Source organism: Vulpes vulpes, chromosome 13 (genome assembly GCF_048418805.1).
Source record: "Vulpes vulpes isolate BD-2025 chromosome 13, VulVul3, whole genome shotgun sequence".
NCBI classification, from domain to species: Eukaryota; Metazoa; Chordata; class Mammalia; order Carnivora; family Canidae; genus Vulpes; species Vulpes vulpes.
This window is the reverse complement of record NC_132792.1, coordinates 79,947,231-79,960,653: the sequence shown is the minus strand read 5'-3', so window position 1 is coordinate 79,960,653 and position 13,423 is coordinate 79,947,231. Positions and strand designations below refer to the sequence as shown.

The 13,423-nt window shown below is 55.1% G+C and overlaps 1 protein-coding gene across 1 annotated transcript in view; it reads left to right on the top strand.

Moving 5' to 3' along the window:
• Nucleotides 1–2,178: 2,178 nt before the first annotated feature.
• Nucleotides 2,179–13,423, top strand: part of ZBTB7C (zinc finger and BTB domain containing 7C) — a 105,047-nt gene continuing 93,802 nt past the window's right edge. Inside the window, exon 1 of the mRNA XM_072734777.1 lies at nucleotides 2,179–2,491. The gene's annotated coding sequence lies outside the window, so the exon portion shown is untranslated. The remainder of the gene's footprint in view (nucleotides 2,492–13,423) is intronic.

Sequence of the window (13,423 nt, the reverse complement as noted above, 5' to 3'; positions counted from 1 at the left end):
CCCTGGGCTCTTGGCTTCAGTAGCCTCAGCCTTGGCACCACCCACTGGCCTAACTCAGACACTCCTTCAGGTCGGGGCTGGAGCCCGGCTAGGAGGGGCCGCCTGGGGGCAGGCTGGGCTAGGCACCGGCCCTCCACCACCCCTCCTGGCACCCTGCTCCACCACCCCTCTGCCCACATCCAGCTCCAGCAGGGTTTGAGAGAGGTGCTCCGATCCTCCCTCCCTCCCTCTCTCCCTCCCAAGCAGGCCCTGCCCTGCACTCTCTTTCAGCCTGAAGCTCCATCCATAAACTGGTTTCCCCCACACAGACCTCACCCTGATGCTGTGTTCACTGGGAGAACCTTCTAAACCAGGCAGGCCACCCTCCCTCCCCAGGCCTTCACTGTTGCACCTGACTTGCCTTCCTGCTCACAGGGACACAAACTTCGAGACCTGCCTGGCCCTCCTCTTGGAGCCCTTTCCCCGCTGAGCCCCTGCTTCCTCATTGCTCTGGGCCCCTTGTCTGCTCTGTAGAATTAGCACCCTGTTCCTTAAGGACGCTGCATAGTGCTGCACCTACTGTGCCTCACCTGAACCACCCCCCTGTGCTTTATCTCCCCACCAGACATGGGGCTCTGGGGGTGGCACCCCACTGCACCCACCCCACCCCACCTCCACCCTGGGGCTGTTGAGGTAAACCCCTTATGGGCGCACAGCAAACGCTTTTGGATTGACACTGATTCCATCCGGGTCATGCGTTGGCACTTTTACCTACCGAGTCTGGGAGTGGAGCATGGAGTTACACATGATTGGATATTTAATTAGTGACTTTGTGGACAAAGGGATTTGACTTTTCTTTCTTTGGCTTGGGTGTTCCGGGAATACATGGTTTTTGATAAAAAGCTATAGAGTCATCCAATCTTGGAAACTGTCCACCTGCCCTGAGTAAGTACTTCCCCTCCTGAACTTCAGTGACTGCCTCCCTGATTGAGCACCCCCTCCCCACCCTACCCCAAGCCTCTGTTCCCCCACCCTGCCATCCTTGACCCTCCTGCCATAGCAAGGAGGGCCTGACAAACTCATTCCTGCCCTTGCCCGCCTGTGGGTATTTACAGTTTTAGAAACAGAGAGACCCTTCTGGCCTTCCTGAAGCAATTTTGCCTGCCTGGCAACAGGCTTTCTGCAGGGTGTGCCCCATGAAGGAATGAATCACTAACACTGGAATTTTAGGCAGGGGGCACCTGTTGGAGGAGATATTTTAGTCTGAACCATCTTCCTGGAGTTCTTGACCGTCATGGGCTGATGGACCTTTGGGGTTTGCGTCTGGCTTTGTGGTGCTTGGAGGCCAGTGGCCTGCCCTTGGAAGAGTGGTAGAGGCTGCAGAGGGCCAGAACTCTGATTAGTCTTCCTAGCTTTGTGCTGATTCTCCAGGGCACTGAGGGCAGCTGATCAAGGGGGAAGAAGAGCTCCCCTTGGCCCCTCCCTCAGCCTACAAGGGGTTCATGATGCTTTCCCCCAGGCAAAGGACAGTGCCTGGGGAAGGGGGTGGCAGGTGTAAGAGCTTCCCCAGCCCATAGTTTTCAAAAGGGTATATAGTGTGTGGCTATAAGGATCAGCTTGAGAGAGGGTGCTGTAGCCCCACCTCCCTGTGATTGGTGGCTGGCCCACCCTGAATGTGGACTGTTGGATCTCTGGTTTGGCATTTCTGAGTCAGTCTTAGCACGGAGACTAGGCAGTGGAGAGCCTGTAACAGATGTTTGTCTGTGCGGGCATCCTGTTGATAGGCGCCCCCATCTCAAGAGGCCTCCTGACTCCCCTGGGCCAAACCCCAGGAGGACACCCTGGTGGAGGGAGCTGCTGTGCTGTGCTTACTTCCTGCACTCTCCTCTTGTTTGTTTTTTTTTTTTTTTTTTTTTGCCACCAGAATGCTTGCAGTGTGGTGTTTGATTTGGTGAACAAGACCCTTTGAGAAGAAAACATAATTCTAGTAATTTTATTGGACTCGGGTTTCAAGCAAATGGAAATAAAATTGCCTCTAAAAATAAAAGACACGCAGACTTGAGTAAAACAATAATAATAAAAAGCCGCCCTGATTTGAGATAAGTGGTGAGGCATTTTGTGAAATATTGGAGGGAAAAATAAATAAACGGCGAGCCCAGGAGTGGAGGGGAGGGGTGCGGGACTCCGCCGCCACCCTGCTTTGCGAAAGAGCTTCGTGCGCGCCTCACCGAGTGCGGCGTCGGGCGCCCGGGGGAGTTGGCCCCGTCGCGGTGCAGGTGGACGCCGGGGCAGGGGCCGCCTGCCAAGCGCCCGGCTGCAGGGAGGGGTGGGAGCGCCCTCTCCGCACCCCCGGAGCGGCCTCGCTCGCCCGCCAGAATCAATGACGGCCTCGCGCCGGCTGCGGCAGGCTCCCCCGAGCAGCGCGGCCCCGCACCCGCAGCCCGGACGCAGGCGGCGCTCGCGACAGGGGGCACACGGCGGGGCACGAGCGCGGCGCCCCCGGGGCGGCCAGGTGGGTGCGCGGCGGCGGGAGCGCGGCCGGCGGGGGGGCGGCCAGGTGGGTGCGCGGCGGCGGGAGCGCGGCCGGGGGGGGGGCGGCCAGGTGGGTGCGCGGCGGGAGCGCGGCCGGGGGGGGGGGGGCGGCCAGGTGGGTGCGCGGCGGGAGCGCGGCCGGGGGGGGGGGGGCGGGGAGCGCGGCGGGGGGGGGCGGGGAGGGGCCCCGTCGGGGCGCTGCGGGGACCACCCCCCCCCCCGGCCCCGGGCGTGCGCCCCGGCCCGCCGGATGGAGCTGGGCCCCCGCCCCAGGCTAACGGGCGCGCGGCCGCGTCCCTCCGTCTCCGGGCTTGCTCGGGGGCTGCGTCCCTGCGGGCAGCCCCGGGGCCGAGACCCCCCAGCCCCAGGCGCGGAGGGAGCCCGGCGTCTCAGGGCCCTCGCTCCAAAGACGCTCGGGCTTCCCCAGTCAGGGGCAAGCCTTGGGGGGGGGGGGGGCAGGAGCCGGGGCGGCTCGGGCCGAAGTCGAGGTCCGGGCAAGGCTGGAAGTCCAGGGGGCACCGGCAGAGGCGGCTCGGGAGCTGCAGGGAGGCGCCGCGGCCCCGGGGCTCCAAGTGGGTGCGACGGACCCCCGCGGCGCCCCGACCTGCCCGGAGCCCGCCGGGTCTCCCAGCCCCGGGCTCGGCGTCCCCACCCGCCGCGTGCGGCCCGCCCAGGGCGCGGGGCTGGCGGTTCTCCGCGTGCCTGCGGCTCGGTGCGCCGGTTCGGGCCCGCGCGAGTTCCCGGCTCCCGCCGTCCGGGCTGGCGCAGCGGCGCAGGGCGCGGGGGACCGCTGTGCCCTTTCTTTGGACCCTGGTGCTGGGCTGCTCAGGGGCCAGCCCTGTCCCCAGGCTTCGCCGGCAGACTGTCTGCTGGCACATCCCTTCTAATCCCTCTAAATGCAGAATTTTGAAAATATAAAGAAAGTGATTGAAAGAGACAGGCAGTTTTCTCCAGATTCAGATTCAATAGAAGGTTTTGTGGGAGGGGAGGGGAGGGGAGGGGAGGAGAAGGACGGTCACATTCAAGTTTAAGTTCCAGTCTTTCACCCCCGGGGGGTGTCCTGGAGGATTGGAAGGATCAGGAACCTCCTCTGGATAGATCTCCAGAAAAGGAAAGGAACCTGGCTGTGGCCCTCTGGCCATAAAGGCCAACCTGGGCTGAACAGCAGAAGAAAGCCACCCTCCCCAAAACAGCCAGGGTCAGCCAGTGCTCTGTCTCTCAGGGCTGCTGTCTGGTACTTTTTTCCTAAACTCTCCCAAAGTACCACACGTAGGCAGCTGTCTTCATCATCCCCATTTTATGGGTGGGGAGGGACTGAGGTCCAGGGGGCCTACTGACTCCAGCGCTCCTTGCCCAGGACCATGGGACACCAATGCCACACCAGCCTGGTTCTAGAACTTCATGAAACTGGTAGATTTGGATCCCACCAAGCACCCCCGAGACCTTGGGAGAGATGCAGACAGGACTCGGGCCTGAGCCGCCACCCCGGGGCATCCACACAGAGAGATGAGGCTTGCACAGAATAGTGACCCTAGGTAGCCAAGTAGGCTGTCCTCAACGGACTGCCAGGAGAGCACTTTGGGATCTGAGCACAGGCGTTGCGGCAGCCAGCACCGTGAAGAAGGGTTTCCAATGAGAAGTGGTATCGGGGCCGAACGGTGAAGGACAGAGACAGAGAGTAAAGGCCCAGAGGTCACAGCTCTCAGCCTATCCCACCCTGTCAGTGCTGAGAGTAACCCAGAGAGAGTACAGGGCAGGGAGGGAGGAGGTGGGACATTCATACAGCAGGTTCTAGACTGCTTGGCACACCTTATCTCCCATAACTCATGTCACCTGTCAGATACAAGCCACTAGCCCCACTTTGCAGATGAGGAAACTGAAGCTTAACGGGGTTAAATCCAGCTTATCAGTGACAGAGCCAGGAGTCAAAGCCACCCAATTACACTACATGCCCTTTAGAATCTTATGCTCTATCGGGGATGCAGGAATCCCTCTGACATAATTATAGCACAACATAAAATGGTATGAAAATGTTTCTGTTTTGAATCTCAGTTTCTTTCCATTCAATCATTTATTCAATAACTACTGTGTTGTCTAATGCGTGTTTCCTGGCACCGTGCAAAGTGCCAGTAGGTGAAGTCCGACTTGGTCCCTGGGCTCTGTCAGTGGGAATAGCAATAGTACAACCTTCAGTGGCAATTGAGTGGATGCCACGAGACGATATGTGGAAAGGTATTCCAGAAGCACTGTCCCGAAGGAGCAGCCGGGGGCCTGGGTGAAGAGGCGGGTGGGCAGTTGGAAGGATGAGCTGTCCCCATGCTCTAGTCACAAGGATTCATCCCTGGCTGGAGGAAACGCTGTGGAGGGCACACAGTATCCAGGAAGCTTGTTGAATGCCTGCAGCCCAGGTGATCCATCTATGGTTGTGGGTTCCGAGAGGAGCTTTTAGTTTGCGCACATCCCAGCTGGAGATGACAAGAGCCCTGTGCAGCCTCCAGGAGGACTCGCCCCTCTCTGGAGCAGGGCCAGCCGGGCTGGGAACTGGCCCCAGAGCATCACCCTGCTGATGCATCGGCTGTCTGAGGCCGGGATGGCACTCTGCATACATACACACGGCTGGGGCTGCAGCTCCCAGGCCTCCTCTGGCCGTTGGGGAGGCTTGTCCATGTTCGCAGGACTTAGTGCAAAGCCAGCACTAGAACCCACATCTCTTGGCCATTCGTAGTTCTCAGAGCAGCTCACAGTAGCCTGCCAGAGCACTTCAGGACCCAGCTGTAAAGGCCAGGTTCCTTCCACCTGCTTGTACCCCCACTTCAGGGTCATTTCCTGATGCTCCTGTCCATCTCCATTTTAGCTGACCTGACATATCTGTCCTAATCAAATGGTAGCAGATGAATCTTTGAGACAGAGCAGGTCATAAATATTCCAGGACATTTGGCCTGTTAACTCTCCTTCCATCTTGAATGCTGTAATAGGTGCAAGATCACTACCTCTAAAATTAACCATCACTTTTGTGAGGAAGTTCACCTTCCTGATAAATCTTGCCTTGAAGCGAACCCTGTCTAAGTGATGTTCCAGGGGCCTTCCTTCTTCAGAACTGACACTGACACTTCCCGTAGGACAGTTTTTCCATCTTCCTTCTTGCCCTTCTTCCCCCCACTTTTAAAATCTCTTGTGTTTGGGGTCACAAGATCATATTGCATTCCTTCTTGATATCATGGTGCCTGGATAAAGGCATATTCTCCTGATGTTGAGATGCTCAGCCTGGTAAGTGCGGTGAGCACCCAACTGGCTGTCCCGTGTTTGCAGCAATTACACAGGTGTATAATTGCATGGGGATGTTTGTTTGCTCAGCCCCTGCTCAGCTGTGCAGCCCTACAGGTTGGGCCAGGAAGAGAGCTGTTCAGTTTATTTTCCTTTGGCTGGGAACTACAGAGATGAATAGAGGGAGGGGAATCTGGGGCTGAGAGATTGTTGCCAAGAGCAATTTGGAGTCTCCTTCATATTAGTCAGAGACTGTGTTTTTCCTTTCTGAAGCTGCCCGCCTCATAGTAACTTCCACGAAGGATTTTCCCCCCATCTTTGTGTGTGTGTGTGTGTGTGTGTGTGTGCGCGTGCACACACACACACACGTGCCTGTTAGTTTTTGTTTTGATTTTTAACTTGCTGGACTTCTCATGACTTAGCACAAAAAAAAAAAATAGCTTGGGGAATGGGGTGATGAAACAGGTCCTTTATACACTACATTTTGCATGTCATTGCTTAATAAATTTGAATAGTGATAGACCCCAAGGTATCATGATGGAGTGAGATGAGTAATTCCTTTGAAGGGAGAGTTTATCTTCAGTGGATGACTTTGAAAATTGCCACATAATTTAACTTTCCCTCTGCACATCTTGAGCCTGTGTTTAGAAAAAGAGGAATGTGGGCTGTCTTTTGTCGAACTCCCTTTTGTTCCGCTGGGAGAACCCCCCTCCATCGGGGCCTTGCCTGGAAGAAGACCAGTCCACTCTGCCCCCTTCCCTCTCATAGTCACCCCTGCACCCCCTCCAGCATGCAGGAGGCCAGCCAGTGAGAGGGAAGCTTCCCCTGCGGGGGAAGAGCTCTTCCCCAATGGTGGCCTGGCTCACGTCCTCCTGGAGGACAGACTAGGAAAGCTGGCATCCCCAAAGCCTGCCCCTCCTAGGGCAGCGACCTAGGGCAGGATGTTCCGCATCAGCGGAGAAGTGAGTTCAAATTGAGTGGAGCAACACTGAGACTCCAAACTGGAAAAATTGCCTAATAATACAGTACACGATCTAGGTCGGCTTTTTCAAATTAGATACAACCAGAAGCAAATGTCCACGTGACCCTCCCAAATGATATCATAGAACCGAACTTGGCACACTCCTATTCCCAGGGCTCTTGCTTTTTTGGCTATGGAGTCTGGCTGACGATTCTGTTAAGCTGTTTCTGGAGTTAACAGGTTGGCCCTTTGGTCTTTGTGAAGTTATGGGTAAAGGCCACTGGAGAGAGGACAGTGACCCCAGCTTTTGTTACCGCCTGCCTTCCTGCTGCCTGCCTTCGGGAAGTCTAGCAAAGGCTGCATCACATCTGTTAAGCAGAACCTAGATACCAGGAAATTTTCTAGGTTTTTAAAAATAATAGCTGTATTGAGATATAACTAACATGCCATACAATTCACCCATTTGAAGTTGTACAGTGGCTTTTAGGATATTCACCTATGTGCAACCATCCCCACAATCAGTTTTAGAACATTTTCATCCTGCAAAACAGAACTCTGTACCCATTTAGCAGTCTCTCTCCCATTTCATCTCCGCTACCCAGGTCTGGGTCACCGATCATCCACTTCCTGTCTCTGAACAGATTTGCCTACCGTGGACGTTTCAAACCAACAGGATCATAAAATCTGTGGCCTCTCGTGATTGGCTTCTTTCCCTTTGGCTTTTCAAGGCTCCTCCACTTGTATGCATTAGTACCTCATTGCTTTTTACTTGTGAATGATATTTCTTATGTGGGTATACCGCATTTTATTTATCCATGCCTCAGTGGATAGGTGTCTGGGTTGTTTCCATGTTTGGCTCTTGTAAGTAATGCTGCTGCGAACACTCTCACGTCCAGGTTTTTGTGCGGATGTCAGTTAGCATTCTCTCGAGTGTTTACCTAGCAGCGGAAATGCTGGGTCATACAGTAGCTCCACGTTTTACCTTCTGGGAAACTGGCAGACTATTGTTCACCGCGGCTGCACCATTTTACATTCCCACCAGCAGTATATGATGATCCCAGTTTCTCCACGTCTTCGCCAGCACTTACTGATGATATCTGCCTTTCTATTGGAGCCATCACGCCTGCTAAGGGTTCATGTGCTCAAAGAAGCAATGCCCAGGAAATATCCTGGATTCCACTCCATCACATTCACTCGCCATGCTTCTAGTGAGATCCATTTCGACTTCTTGGTCCTCCTGCATGGCTGGTGGTTCCTCTGCACATCCCAGAGTTCTCTTCAGGTTTTCCCTGTGTGTTTCTGTAGGACGGTACAGGCTCCCGCGGTATGACGCAGGGGTTGGTGCTCTCATTCTGTTTTCCTAAGGAATGCTCAAATGCTCCAGAGAGTGGGCAGTGGGGTCTGCTCCCTCAGCCCTCCTCTCTCCAGCTCCAGCGGCTGATGGAAAGGGAGGAAGTGGGACTAATGGAAGTAAATGTGGACGAGTTGTTCAGTGCTTGGGGCTTTGAGTGGAGACTTAATGGAGATCCTGACCTTTTTATTCTGTTGAATGACCTCTCCAGGAGCACAAAGAAAGCTGTTGGAGAGGCCTGACCTCTTAACCAGGTGGCAGCTGGGTGATGCAAGGCTACCTCCTTCCTTTCTTACTGGGGCCTTGAGTTGCTGGCAAGACCCTACTGATTCATCCCCAATTGTTTGGTGTGACTGGGTGTTCCATTTCAGCTCCATGATGAAATAATTTTAGTCCGTTTTTACACCTGTGGGACTGATGGGGGTAACGCTCCTAATAAAGGTAAATTTGAGCTGAGAGGGACGGGGAAACCAACCTAGCTTGAAAGATTGCCAATGATTACCCCTTCACAGAACATTCTGAAGTCCTCATCATGGTGTCCTTCTGGGGGTACCATGTTCAATACGTGCAAGCCTCAGTGCCAGAAGTTCATTCCAAAAGCTTCTGGGAAGTCACTGTCATCAGCTTTGTCCAATATGCCCCCAAGAGCTGCTTGGATCAGGCTGTGCTGCTCATTTACTCTTCACCTCCTTCAAACCAGTGCTTAATGCAGCAGTTCCTACAACCTGAGTAGAAGGGATCACCTCTGAAACCTTTTAAAAGATTACAGGTGTCCTGGGCCCCACTTGGGAAAAACTGAAGAGACAACCAACTGCCTGAATGGTGGTTGTGATGGAGACTAAAAATACAGGTTGACCTCTCTGGGCCTTGATTTACTTTTTCAACATGAGAAATTGGGATAGGTTGGTGTTTTGTTTGTTTGTTTGTTTGTTTGTTTGTTTGTTTTGTTCGGTTTTGTTTTTTTAGATCTATTCATTTATTTGAGAGAGAGAGAAAAAGAAAATGGAGGAGGAGCAGAGGGCAAGGGATGATCTCAAGCAGACTCCTTGCTGAGCCTGGCACCCAACGTGGGGCTTGATCCCATGACCCTGAGATCACAAACCCGTTATTGGGACCGCGAGCCAGACACCCAACCGACTCTACCACCCAGGTGTCCCTAGATTGGTGTTCTTCAAAGGGATTTGCTGAACTGATCCAACACAGTCCTGAGTGGGTCTGTTTTTGCACAAAATTTTATTTGTACAAGAGGGCTTCAAAAAAAATTGAGAAGTCCCTTGAGGAGATGGTTCCTGAAGTTGAGCTCTGACAATTCTGAGCATCACCTTCTCAGAGGACAGCTGTCCCAACTTCTCAGAGGAGGGCATAACAGGAGTGGCTGATAGCCCGAAGTTGCTTGATAATGGAGCCATGCTCCTTGAGGGCAGGGCCCCCACTGCCCTGGCTGGCCGAGGTCACACCTGCACCCCTTTCTTCTCCCACCCCCTCGGTGGTATCCCCAACTGCTTCCCTTGAAGCACCTGGAGCTTTCCTCCCCTGCTTCTACTACTGTGTCTAAGAGTGTCCTTCACTCACTCCTTCATTCATTTAACCAGAATTTCCCAAATACCTCCTACCAATGACAAGTGGACCACTACTCCGCTCCTGTCCTCACTGTGCCAGCACCTTGTAACCCAGAGGGGCAGCCTGAGGCTAAGCTGCAGAGCTGCAATTTCAGGGCTCCTGATCTGGACGCAGGCCTCTGGAGGGGCCCAAATTCTTGGTACATAGGTAGGGTGACCCCACCTCCAACCCTGTCTGTGAGCTCTGCCTCCCCACCCTCCCCCACTAGGGCTCTGCCCTTATCCAGGCTGCTGGGAAAATGCTTTTGTCATCCCTGGTCTCAGCCAGAGCCTTGCCCTCCTCAACTCCCACCTGCCGGGAGCTGGCAGGCGGAGGAGGGGAGGGGTAGGGAGGGTTGCTTTCCTCGGAGATCTGAGCTCCACGCTCCAGCCCTTGGCTCCCACCCCATAACCCTGACTGGACAATTCATGGGCAGCTGTGCTCCAAGACTGAAATAATCACTGTTTATGAAAGCTGTGGCAGGGAGGGGGAGCCGGAGGAGGGGGGAAGAAAGGAAAGGTCGCCTTTCTGCCTTCCACGGAGGGGCCAGGTGAGGCCCAGAGCCCTTTCACTCCCTTCCTGGTGAATGCGCACACTTCTTAGGCCAGGACATTAGAGCCCTGCTTTGGGGTGTTTGGAGAGTTGTGTGTGTGTGTGTGTGTGTGTGTGTGTGTGTGTGTGTGTTTTCTAATGAAGGAAGAATCTTGAAGGCTCATTTGAATAGGGATTAATGTCTCTGTGGCCTGGGCCTGCAGGGAAGGAGAAATTCTAGAAGGGTAGAAGTTGCACTAAGAGGAAGCAGGCTTGAGCTGCCACCCCCACTGATAGGGCATTCTCCCTGGCTGGGGACATGTGTTTGGGGTGGATTTCCCGGCATTGCTGTGTTTTCCTTCGGGCTGTGTGTGTGCGTGGGTGTGCGCGTGTGCGTGTCCTCAGTGAGCGCTCCACGCCAAGAGTATGGACTACCTAACCTTTGAGCTTCCGACCTGGTGATGGGGACATGGGGAAGTTATGAAGCCACCCCAAGTGTCTCCAACCCTGGGTTTCTCATCACTCCATTTTGGCACCTTTTGTGCAGGGCAGTGAAACAGGCCTTTTACCGTCAACTGTTTTCCTGCGACTTCCAATGCTCTTCTTTCACAAATTGCTCCACCCCCTGGGGCCGGCCCACCTGAGAATTATTCTGTTCCCAAGTCACCCCCACTACCCCCACCCCACAACTGCAAAACCCTCCCTCGATCCTCTCCTTCTTATGCTCTGACTCAGTTATTAAGAGAGAGCCAGTTCTTTGTGCTAATTTCACACTAAGGGGTGGAGAACACTGGCTGCCACGCTTACCTCCCTCTGCGGGGCATCTGTCTTCGAGAGAGGAGGCATGCCAGGCCAGTGTCTGATGGTGGGTCATCAGGTAGGAGGATAAGGCAAAATAAATAACTCTGGGCAGAGCCCAGGGCACTTCATGTGGGAATGGGAACACTCATCCTGGAACTACTTCAATCGAGAGGCTTCGACCCCTGCTTGTGTAGCTGGGACATGGCTGTGGCCCACCGTGGTGGGTCCTGAGTCAAGAGAAGGGTGGGTGACCAGAATGAGGGCACCCTGCAGGGAGAACCAGTCAGGTGAGAATGGTTTCCCTGTCTACAGGCCAGGGGGCTGCTTCAGGGTAACACTGGGTGGCCCCTAACCCCCCAGGCCAGGAAGTCTGCAGAACAAACGAGTGAGTGCAAACGTGGAGCTAAGTGGCCCTGCAGAGGATGCTGCCGTGGGCCAGCCTGCCCCTTAGCTGGCACTCTGCACAGCCAGCTATGGGGCTTTCAACGCAGAGGCTCCCTCCTCACTGCCCCTCCGGTCGGGGCTCCCTGCAGAAGGGCGCGTCCCTACACCAGCCCTGCCCTCCCTCCACCCCCACGCCCATGGAGCACCCTCTGAGTGAACCTGACCTCCGGCTCTTGGAAGCCTTTCCCATAACATGGTGGTGAACTCTTTGCAGACCCAGGCAGAGGAGAGAGGCTGAGCATCCGCCAACCGAGAGGCTGAGTCCAGGCTGGGATGAAAGACCTGGGCCAAGTGAGCCTCCTGTGGAGGGAGCCAGGAGAGGACGGGTGGGTCTCTGGGAGGAGAAACTGCCCTGCGGTCAGTGGGGCCACTGCCAGGGATACCTAACCAGCAAGGACAGAAGTGGCCAGGCCTGTGCAGACCTCAGAGAGGACAGGGCTGCAGCTCCCTGGCCCTCACTCCCCAAACGCTGTCATCCATTTACCCAGTTAAGAGCATCGAGTGTTACACTCAGCTGAGTGGTCCAGAAAGATGGTGTCGTTGAGAGTTAGAGCAGGGAGTGAGGGGCAGAGGGCTCAGGAGAGGCTCCCCTGAGGTGTTCCGAGCCGGGACTGAGGGGGAACCAGCATGGCACAGCCTTGGAGCACAGAGGCTCTGGAGCCAGGGCCAGGTGCAAGCCGCAGCTCTGTCATTTACAGGTGTGGTGCCCTTGGCTTAGTTACTTAACCTGTGTTGCGGTTTCCGCACTGGTAACAAGGGAACAAGACCTCCTGGGGTTGCCGTGAGGACCAAACAGGAGCCCCTCAGTGCCCAGCCTCTAGGTGCTGGCCTTCATCGTTTGGGCAGGACGAATGGTAATGCATCACAATGGCCCATGCAGGTGACACAAAGCTAGGTAGGGTGCATCATTTGCCAGGATCTCCCCCGGAGGTTGGACCTGTTGGAAATTTTGGAAATAAACTGAGCAGCACCCTGTGAGAAACTGGAGATGTGAGTCCGTTGTCAGTTTCAGGTGACTGGATTAAAGCCTCTGGTGGTCACGCTGGGCAGACCGGGCTCTGAGCCCTGCTCTGATGGGGGCCAAGGGGGACAGCACACCAGGACTGTCTTTGAGTCCCAGGTGTCACCGGACACAGTAGGGATACGGTTCTTCTGGTATATGTAGTAAGAAACTCCTCAGACCTACGACAGGATCCTGGTCTGCTCTCAGACTCAGTCGATTTACCAGTGAAAGTAAAGGATCATTATATCGTGGGTTTTGCATAGTAATTATTATTACCAGGTATCAAATCAGAGCAGGTAATAAAGGAGGGGACCATCAGCTGGACAGATAATAAAGGAAATAGAAAACATCAGTGTGTGAACTTTCACAACGGTACCCCCTGAAGAGATAAAATGTTCTAAAAATGATGCATCACCAGAGAATGGCTCTGGCCAAGCTTGCAAAGCTTCCCAAAGCACCTGGGTGTGGGTCGTAACGCTCGGGTGCTATTGCAGTGGCCCCGGGCCCGTTCGCCCTGGCTGCCCTGTTCTTGGCAGGGCCCTGCCCGGATCACTTGCCCACGGCACACCAGAGAAAAGGTTCTCCGTGTCACACATTCTTAGAATGCATCGCAGGCTGCCACCGGGCAGCCATACCACAGTAGAGGGACACCTGCTGGACGGTGCCTCCCAGGGCTGCCTGGGCGGGGGCAAAGCCCTGGGTGTCCAAGGCCACTGGGGCCTTCAATGAGGAGAGGAGGGTGGTGTCGGAGTGTCAGAAGGGCCTCTCGCTCCAAAAATTCTTCCCCACAGATGGTAGACCCAGAATGTGCATCTACCTCCCAAAGACCACACTCTGGCCGTGGCGCTTGGCCGCCTCTTGCCACCACTGCACTGGCACAGCCAGCACCCTCCGTTGGGCCTCCCCCACCTGCCGTGACCTGAGTCCCGGGATAGAGAAGTCCTGAAACAAGGTGCTT